Source organism: Anolis carolinensis, chromosome 2 (genome assembly GCF_035594765.1).
Source record: "Anolis carolinensis isolate JA03-04 chromosome 2, rAnoCar3.1.pri, whole genome shotgun sequence".
Classification (NCBI taxonomy): domain Eukaryota; kingdom Metazoa; phylum Chordata; class Lepidosauria; order Squamata; family Dactyloidae; genus Anolis; species Anolis carolinensis.
Window position 1 is genome coordinate 255,909,596 of NC_085842.1, and position 10,101 is coordinate 255,919,696.

Below are 10,101 nucleotides of genomic sequence, written 5' to 3' on the forward strand. Positions count from 1 at the left end.
GGTGGGAAGGTCACACAACTACTTCTTAACTGATAGACAAAATGATCCCATTGGCTGCATCCTGGTAGGAAAGGATCACAAGTGCATAATTCTTGGTTATGCATTTGCAACTGTCATAGACAATTCTGGCCATTTGTTTTCAGGTAAATATACAAAATATCCAGAAAGTAGATTACATTTTGGAATTAATAATGAACAAAGTATAGGAGAAAGTATAGGAGAAAACATTTACCATATGCAGTTGAAAGCCACATCCAAATACCACTTCTCAACATAGTCACCATTCATATCTCAACATAGTCACCATTCAAAACTCGCCTTTCCAGTCCTGGTGCGATCCAAGGGAGAAGAAGGTCCATTTGGTTGGGGCAATCCCTCCAGCCCCTCTGTCCTGCGTGCCTCCTCCACGCTGCCTGTTCTTTGTCACAGGAGCCACGCGCGGCGGCATCAGGAGGAAGGGGGCCGGGCGGCCGAGTCCATCTGAGGCAAAGAACAGGCAGCGTAAAGGAGGCATGCGGTTGGGGCGATCCCTCCCTCCCCTCTGTCCTGTGCGCTTCCTCTACGCTGCCTGTTCTTTGCCTCAGATTGGCCCGGCCACCCGGCCTCCTTCCGCCCGCTGCTACCGCGCGTGGCTCCTGTGACAAAGAACAGGCAGTGTGAGGAAGCACGCAGGACAGAGGGGCTGGGGATCGCCTTCTCCTCCCTTGGACTGCACCAGGACTGGAAATGTGAGTGGCAGGCCCTGGAGGGAGGGGCCCCACGTGGGGATCAGCCTCTGAGGGTGCAGGGCCTTGGCCTCCTCTGGGCTTCACCCCTCTTCTCATCTCAGCTCTGCCCCCCAATAATCAAGCTCTTTTTGGGAAGTGGCATGGCTTTTCTGAGCTAATGGTAGTATCCTCAACCAAGCGGCAACGCAGCGTTTTGGCTATGCTGTGCAGCTGCGGGAAGGGGTTGAGAACACAAGTGGGAAAGTTTTGTGGGGGAGAACTTTCCAAGGTCATTTATCGCTATGATAACTGCCTAGATTTGAATGGCGACTATGTTGAGATTATGTATTTGGATGTGGCTTTCAACTGCATATGGTAAATGTTTTCTCCTATACTTTTTTCATTATTAATTCCAAAACGTAATCTACTTTCTGGATAGCCCTTGTATTATACCTGTCCTTCAGCTTTTGAGGTGTGTTTGCTTTGTTCCTCAAATGGAAAGGAGGTTATTTTTGGACAGCGCTATCTTGCACAAATTACAGATACCTTGACTGCAAAATGAAATAAAATAAAATGAGACCTTTGGCTTCTTCTCACACAGGAAGTCTTACTATGACTGTTACTTTTTCAGTAAAGCACCTCTATAAGACACTTTGTGACAAATTCTGCAAATATCCTTCATCTCTTCATTGATTTTCATTGAAGAGCTTCATCTAACAATTTCAATAAAGATATGTTTGTTGATGCCTATTTATGTCTTGGACATCAGTGCATGAGGTTTGCAAGCCACATTGGAGGTTTTCTACTCAAGAATGAAAAAAACTGATATTGTTGTAAACTCGCTGAAAACCAATCTTCAAGGAAAATTGAATCAGTAGTCTATAACAATGGTAAAATTGCATTTTAGTATAAAATCTCATTTTAGGGATGCTCAATGCACATGCAAACACTCTTCCAAAACAATTTCACCATGCGGTAATCTGAAGCCATTTCTGCACTGCCTTGGGGCCAGTGACGTGTATTGTGTTTGTATTTTTTGTGTTCCTTCTCTCCATTGCTGTTACCTGCTACCATTGTGTTGTCATTGCCACTTCTAGTAGGCAGATAGAGAAAAATCCTGTTTGAAAAACCAAAAGTTCTCCTTTCTCTCTAATTGCTTCCTTAAAAAATTAAATCAAGTAACTGCACAACTCCTTGGCTACAACAAAGTGCTGATATGGATTTCTCTTAATTTAATGTTTCCTTTTCTTACAAGGCAAGGATATTTGGCTGAACCTCCCACTCATGCATGGTTTTGCATCACTAAAAAAGGCTTCAAAGTCAAAAGTATACCCCCTTGCAAAATAAATACAATGGGAAAAGCCTTTTAATTGCAAAATTTATTTTTCATTGATATTTTAAGTGCTTGTACGAATAGTGCTTCAATACTTTAAAAACTGGGAAGCAAGAGGGGTTTGCAATGGCAGAACCCATTTTAGGAGCCTTGTGTAATAACATCCTTGGTAAAACAGTAAAAACAAGTAAACAGAAACGAAAAGCCATTTTTTTCTAGGTTGGGTTGCTTTTTTTTTCTTCGTGTCAGGAGCAACCGGGGTTGCTTCTGGAGTGAGAGAATTGGCCGTCTGCAAGGACGTTGCCCAGGGGACGCCCGGATGTTTTGATGTTTTTACCATCCTTGTGGGAGGCTTCTCTCATGTCCCCACATGGAGCTGGAGCTGATAGAGGGAGCTCATCCACACTCGCCCCAGGTGGGATTCGAACGTGGCAGCTTTCAGGTCAGCAACCCAACCTTCAAGTCACTTAGTCCACTACGCCATCTGGGGGTTGGGTTGCTAAAAAGGCCAATGAGACTTTCTTTCAGAAGTTCAAGGATGTGTTGGTTTGTTTGCTTGTTTTGTGTTTTGTTTTGTTTGCTATAATATGCTGGCATTAATGGTGTGCTGTCAAAAACACATATTATGAAAGGAAGTCAGAATCCAGCTGAGGGAAATCCCAAACTTTTAAGTAATGAAACATAAATAACAATATGTGTAAATTTTTATGTGTGGCAATAAAGAGACAACAATATTCTTCTGGTAGGTATTGTTATGACAGGTAGTGTCAGTTTTTATGTGTGAGAAAAAGTAGTAAAATTTTGTACTTCTTGGTGTTTTGGGTACATTTAAAAGTTTTTAAAAGAAGTATATTGTAAAAGATACCTAAATAATGCAACATCTAATGATTCTTTAAAACTAGTGATTAAAAAAAAATTGAAGTAAGTAATAGTTACAAATCATTTCTGTAATAATTAATAATAGTGATTCCTTTTTAAAATTCTAACTCTGATAAAACCTTGTCTTTTTTCTTTTTCCATCTGTGTGACAGAATTGTTACTCAGAGTAGCACACATGAAGGGTTTGTTTGACGAAGGTATAATGATCTATCACTGGCATAGTTCCTTGTCTTGAATGTTTTCTGAGCAATCAGTGACCGTCTACTCTAAAAAAAAGCCTCATTTCTATTCACTAGCTTTATTTGCCTCTTCCTTGATTCTGCCCAAAATTGGATGACCCACTCTTCAAAAGAGTTACACTTCAACTAAATCTGTATTCATTTAATGATCACCTGAATGGATTTTCCTCAGATTATCCCCTCCACCTTAGGAACTGAGTATTTCTTCATGAATGCCAAAAAGATTCACAAATTATCCTCTAGCACTCCTAATGCTGCTGCTTTCTGGCACAGATATATCAAAAGAGTTTTCATTCTGTCTCTCTCTTGATAAGCTCATATCAAGAGGTGACACGATTGGAGCACAAACATCAACTGTAGCTGAAACAAAAAGTCATCTGCTAGGTAACCTATTGACTATCCTCTATTGTGAGACAGCATTCTCAAACAGTATAGGGATTTGCAGTGGAAGCTAAAACTATCATCCTGAAAATGGTGTGAGTCTCACACATATGACAAGATTGGAAAACATGATGTGCCTCTTTCATCCTTGCATGGTTGCAACAGTCCTACAAGAAGACAGGGTGAGGCACTTTTTCCAGATAGCAGCCATGAAGTAATACTAAAAGGCAGCAATTTGTTCATTATTTGCTTTGCTTTTATGGGGTGTGCTTTTGTGTGTGTGTCCAGAAAAGGAGGCCGTTGCTCAAGGCCATTGTCTTATGTGCCAGACTATGTTCTTGAGTGAGTAAATCGATGTATTTGGACTCTGGTTTGTGAACAAAAAATTGGGTTCTGGCTTTGTGGAATTTTAGCCCTTCGAAATGTGCATCGTGTTTTCTTAGAGCAGAAAATATAAAGCAGAAAATTTTATGTATTGTGGAATATATGTATGTGTCACTGAGAGCCAGCCTAACTATCAACAATGACAAGAAAATGTCAAGTGTGTTGCCCAGTAATGAACCCAAGACAGCTGCTGCATCAAAGAGAAAACTAGTGCAATCAAGTCATTGATATAATCTGATGAAAGGGAGTTAAGAGCACCTGTTGTATTACCTCACTGATATGGAGGAGATCAAATATTTACATAAACAGGGACTTATGAGGATCGTTTATTTTTTGGGATGCAGTATGTCCACTGATAGGCTAAGAACCTTTCCCTCTTTTTTTATAATAATATCCCTAAATCCATTAAGGAAGGTAAGATACAGAAAGAAGACAAAATGCCTAAAGAAGTCTCTTGCCCTCACTCTAATGACAGTTGATGACTTTTAGCTCAGAGTGGCAGAGAATCCATTTTAGGCCTTAGTTTAAACCAGGCCTGCACAAGCTGTGACCTTCCAAGTCTTTGGGACCCAACTTCCAGGAGCTTTAGCCAGCTTGTCCAATTCTGGGAGCTGAATTCCCAAACAACCGGAGGGTCACAACTTGTGCAGGCCTGGTTTGAACTATTTAAAAGCCATACAAAGTACTGAACTTATTCCTAAATTAAGTTCAGTACCTTGGATAGCTTCTAAACTCACAGCAATCCAGCTCCTATGCAGTTTAGACTTAGCCTTTTCTCTTTGCCTTTAGCTGTTGAGTAAAAATGGAAGGAATTGCTGCTGAAAAATTTCCAGCTGCTACTTACTACCCACATACCCTTCTCCCACCTTCTCCTGTGGAAATGAGAAAGCTGAAGTAAATTTGCTTTTCATTTCTCTTTGCCTTGAGGAAAGCAACCTATGCACCAAGGGTGCAAAGCACTGAAGTTTAACAAAGAAGTATGAAAAGAAAACTTTATTTTAATAATATGGATTAAACAATGTTTTAAAGGTATAATACAATTCGGAGCACCTTTCTAGTCAGGTAGTTGCTTAAGCCGTTACAAAGACACAAGACCTTGAATATGACAAGCATCTAAGTAACATAATAAAAAAAACCCTGCCTAAGTGGTATTTTTCACCTTATACAAATTACATGTTTTCTATGGTGAGATTTTCTGTGTTGAAGGAAGCTAGTAGTCTGATCCTTTTGTATTAACCTCTACCAGACCTTCAACCAGTACCCAAACTGGAACAGGAGAAAGAAGGGAAGAAACCAAAAAAGAACAAAGGTATTTCTAATACCTAGTCCTTTTTGACATCTCACTAAGTCACACAAAACTTGAATTTGCAAAGAGTTTGTTCCCTGATCTTAAGTAGCCTTCTTCTCCCTAAGCATAATCCGGCCCCATGTTAATGGAATGTATTTAGTTCCACAGAAACTAGATAATGCATGGTATGGTAGTACCTGACATCCTCCTCACCTCAATCAGTCGGTTCCCCTTTGTCTTCTTCTTTCCCATTCTCCATATAACAGCATCAGCATTTCCAGTTAGGGGATAACATTGGGAGTCAAAGAGAAAGAGGAGTATGGTGGAAAGCAGATCTGGAGCACCTGCCTACCTCTATGTTTAACCTACCACAGTTTCCAGGATGTTGGAAGGGGCACTGAAAGAAAAAAGTATGAATTGACAATTGGACACCTGTACTTGGAGCTTGAAGTCAAAACAAGATAGAATGAGTACCTGAAAGAAGGATATGAGGAGGAAGGGGCTTAGAGTTCAAAGTCAGAAACTGATGCAAAGAGTAAAAGAATATAGCAAGCCTGCTTGGCAGTTATAATAAAGAAGCCCTTCAATAAAAAAATGTTCCATGATGCTTTGCTTCAGTCTAAGAGTGTGGAAATGGGATCTGAAGGCAGCACACTGCTCTAAGACGGCATTTCTGAAGGCCTTGAAGTCCTCCAGTCCCCCCTCATTTTAAAACAGTGATATAATTTCACATTACAACTACATAGAAACCTACCCAAATATGCAAAAAGTGTAGGAAAAATCAACTTGCAATCTCTCAAAGGTTCTTCTCAAAATGGTGAAAACAAGTGTGCAATGTCATGTTCAGTCTCCATGATCAAGAAGTATTTTAACATTTGGGAAAGTAGAGCCCACAGGAGGTCCAGGGAGGAAACTGGGACCATGCACTATCCACCCCTGGCCAAAGTTGTCTATGTGAGTTTGTGGCATGCACCATCTGGAAACCTTCTTTTGTTCTGTCACATAACCATCCCCATGTCCAAGCCACAAATGCATCTGTCTAATTCTGTAGACTGGGTAGACTTGCTCCAACTGTTTATTTTGTTTTAGATTGTAATCCAAGCCAGAGAAGAACTCTAGGTGGAATTACGGCAATTCTTATTCAGACATAGCTGCACATCTTAAAGGGGAAATAAACCAGGGAATGATGAGACTTCATCACTACATATCTTTAACATTTCATCTACCCAAATCTTTCCTTCCTTCTTTCTTGTAAGTATTTTTCTACCATCTTTCAATCACATTCGTGGGAAGGTGGTTTACAAAGAGATATGTCTGGCACCCTTAGCATCTCCATTTGAAAAGCAGATGTCCTTCAAGACTACACTGTGCATTAGTAAAACACAGTGGGCTTCTTTGCTGCACAGCAATGCATTAGAAAACATTCTTCTAAAAGGTAATAAAACTACAGCTAATATTGCAGAACTGGTGCATTCGACTTGGTCAAAGCTAATTGTGCATGTTCATGTGAATCAGACTTCTGATAAAACTCATTAGCATTGCACATTAAAGAAATTGGCAATTACATTATGTTTTTTCCAAGTGTCTCCTCTCTTAGTTAAATGTTAGTATTGTTAGAATTCTGTTTAGTGAACTCATTTCGTTGGTGCATTGGATGTAATTCTGCCAAGCGGCTTGAAAATTAGTACTAAAGTAAATGTTCTTCTGGTTTAATTTTCAACTCAAAAGTATTGATTTCAAGGTGGACTGAACACAGAGAGAATAGGATTTAATTTTCCCTCTTTCTGCAGCTATTCACAACTGTTGAACAGTTATATAAATACGGCTTTTCTTCTATGCTCTGTTTCAGCTGCTGTTTTTTTCTCCCCTCCCTTCTCATTTCACTCTCTTTCAAATGATCTTAGCCAATCAGAAATCATGTACTGGATTTGTCAATAACACAACACAATGTAATCAATCCCAATTAGTTATGTGTTGATGAAACAATGATTCCTGAAGCAGAACACATTTGTAATCAGGGACCATGCTACCAGTTTTGTCTTGGATTTTGTTTTTCCTGTTTGCAAAAATCTGTGAAAAATTGTCCAAAAGAGTGGCATATATTTTTTTGAAAAATGTTCACACGCTCTGGGGGGGGGGGGGTGTAATATTCAAAGGGGTTTTGTAGCACCTTAGAGACTGACTAAGAGAAAGAAACTGGTAGCATAAGCTATTGGAGACTGAGGCCCCTTCCACACAGCTGCATAAATCCACATTGAACTGGATTATATTGTAGTGTGGCCTCAGATAACCCAGTTCAAATCAGATATTGTGGATTATCTGCCTTGATATTCTGGGTTATGTGGCTGTGTGAAGGTCCCTGAGTCTACTTCCTCAGATGGATGGAATGAAGCCTATAAGAACTGAGTTTTAGAGGCAGCCTGTGTGCTACAGAAATGCAAAACCTTTGGTATGCTGATGGAGTGACAAGCTCAGTTTTGACTACGGTCTTTGAAGAACCATAAGAAATATGTTGCCATAGTTAAAACTGAACTTATCATGCAATCACCATACCCATAGGTTGTGCATTTCTGTGGCTACGCATACAATCCATTTATAAAAAACTGTTCCAAGGTGTTTCACTCCATATTTTTTACAAATATATTTTCACATTCACTCATGTTTCCAAAAAGCCCACAATACACTATAGCCAGGATTCATAACCCATTTACTAAAGATTCTCCTTTTTGTATTTAATCTTTGGTTTCTTTATATCCTTTACAAACAAACCTTCTGTTTTGAGTGATATATCATCTTCCAACATAAATGTCACTCTGAATAAAATGTTTTCTCCTACCAACAACAAATTCCACCCCTTCATCTCCAAAGCAATATTTATCTTTCCCCCTTCATAATATAATTCTCCTACAATAACACTTCCAGAATCATCACAGTATGTAATTTTCCACCAAATTCAAAATTTAGTTCATAAATCAACTAAAATTGGCCTTCCATATTCAAATACATTTGTTTATTTCTTCTATCTACTTATCTATTAAATTTTAGATAAATGGACAGAACTCACTGTTTTTGTTTGCTTTACTTGTAAAGTGCTATTTATTTTGATGGTGCTATAGAAGATAATGAAGGAGAAGAAAAATCTCAAGGTAATGAACAAATAAAAACCAATTAAAATTATAAAAATATAAATCATATATAAAACACATTAAAATGCTCTTTAAAAATTCCTACAAGCAGTCTCAAAACAATTCTAGAATCCAGTTTTGAAACTGTTAAAACTGCAGTTGCAGACACTGAATGACATTGTCCAGGATGCTCATCAGAACATTAAAAAAGATGGGGCCAGCTTAACTTCCTTGGATATGGAGTTCTACAATCAAGGTATTGTTACAGAGAAAGCCCTGTTATATATACACATCAACCTAACTCCTTGAAGTGTTGGATACTCAGCAAGGCCTTCTGTAATAATCTCAACATTTCTGGCAGGCTCATGTGGAAGGAGGTGGCCTTTCAGATAGCTTGATCCAAGTTGTTTAGGTGTCATAATTTTGAATAATAAGCCAACACAAAATAGCAACAAGGGATCTATTTATTTATTTATTTATTACAATATTTATATCCCGCCCTTCTCACCCAATAGGGGACTCTATTCTATTTGAGGCTAACCATAGGATTTAGTATACAGTATTCCCTCACTTATTGCAAGGGTTAGGTTCCAGGACCACCCGCAATAAGTGAAAATCCGTGAAGTAGGGACACTATATATTTATACATTATTTTAGTAGTTATACACTATTTTAAGTCTTTATCAACCAATTGTGTGTTGATAAATCGTCTCCTTCTCCTCCCGTTGCCGCTTGGGCTCCTTTTCTCTCCATTCGGCTTCTCCTTCCTCCCTTCCTTAGGCTGTTAATTGTAATTTTTTATGATTTGTAATATTCTTTTAGAGTTTATTGAAAAACCACAAAACAACAAATACGCAAAAAGCGAACCGCGAAGTAGTGAGGGAGCACTATATTTGTTTTTGTTTCATCACATGGAACACTCTAGTTTTGGAACACGCCAGGTAATTAACAACTTCTCACTCATGACATCACTGTTGTACCTTAAATCAGGTACTAGTGTGAGCAATTATGCCTTTAGCCTAAATCCAGCAAGCTGACCGATGGAGTTTGCTGTTGCCCAAGGAGGTGGGAGCAGTTACCTTGTTACCCTTTCATCTTCAGTGTACAGGATCCACCAAGGAGCTTTCATCTGTGACTCCGTTCTCATGGCCATCAGTGAGGCATGGGATAACATCTAAGCATATTTTGGTTGCCCTTGTGCCCCAAATTAAGGTTGTCCCTTCTTTGCTGAGTGCTTGAGAAAGACAGAACACAGAGAGATGAAACTATAGATCAACAGCCATGATGACAGAATCATGCTGGAAGCCCCACAGTTGTTCTTGCACACTGAAGCCAATGAAGTTATTCAAGGACATACAGGATGTTACAAGATATTCAATGTATCTGCACCAATATAACTATGTGTTACATCAGCATATGTTATCAACAGAATCCTGGTCATTAATCTCAGTGGACCATTAGTCACATTCAGCTGAGGACGGTAGCTATGCTACGAGTTCAACTGAGCTGTAATAAATTTCAGAGCACTTTTAAAAATAGAAATAAAAGGTCAATTTACAAACAAATCCTTTCATTGTTATCACTAAAACTGACGTATGTTTTTACATCATAGGGACAATTGGTACAACAATAGAAATCATTGTTTCACATGTGGTGGGTTACATTTTATCTGTTTATACTCCACATTGTTAATAGCCTCCTATGATTCAACCTGGCAAGATGATTATTCTCACAGGACACTCATGGTTTTGAATCATAAATGTCA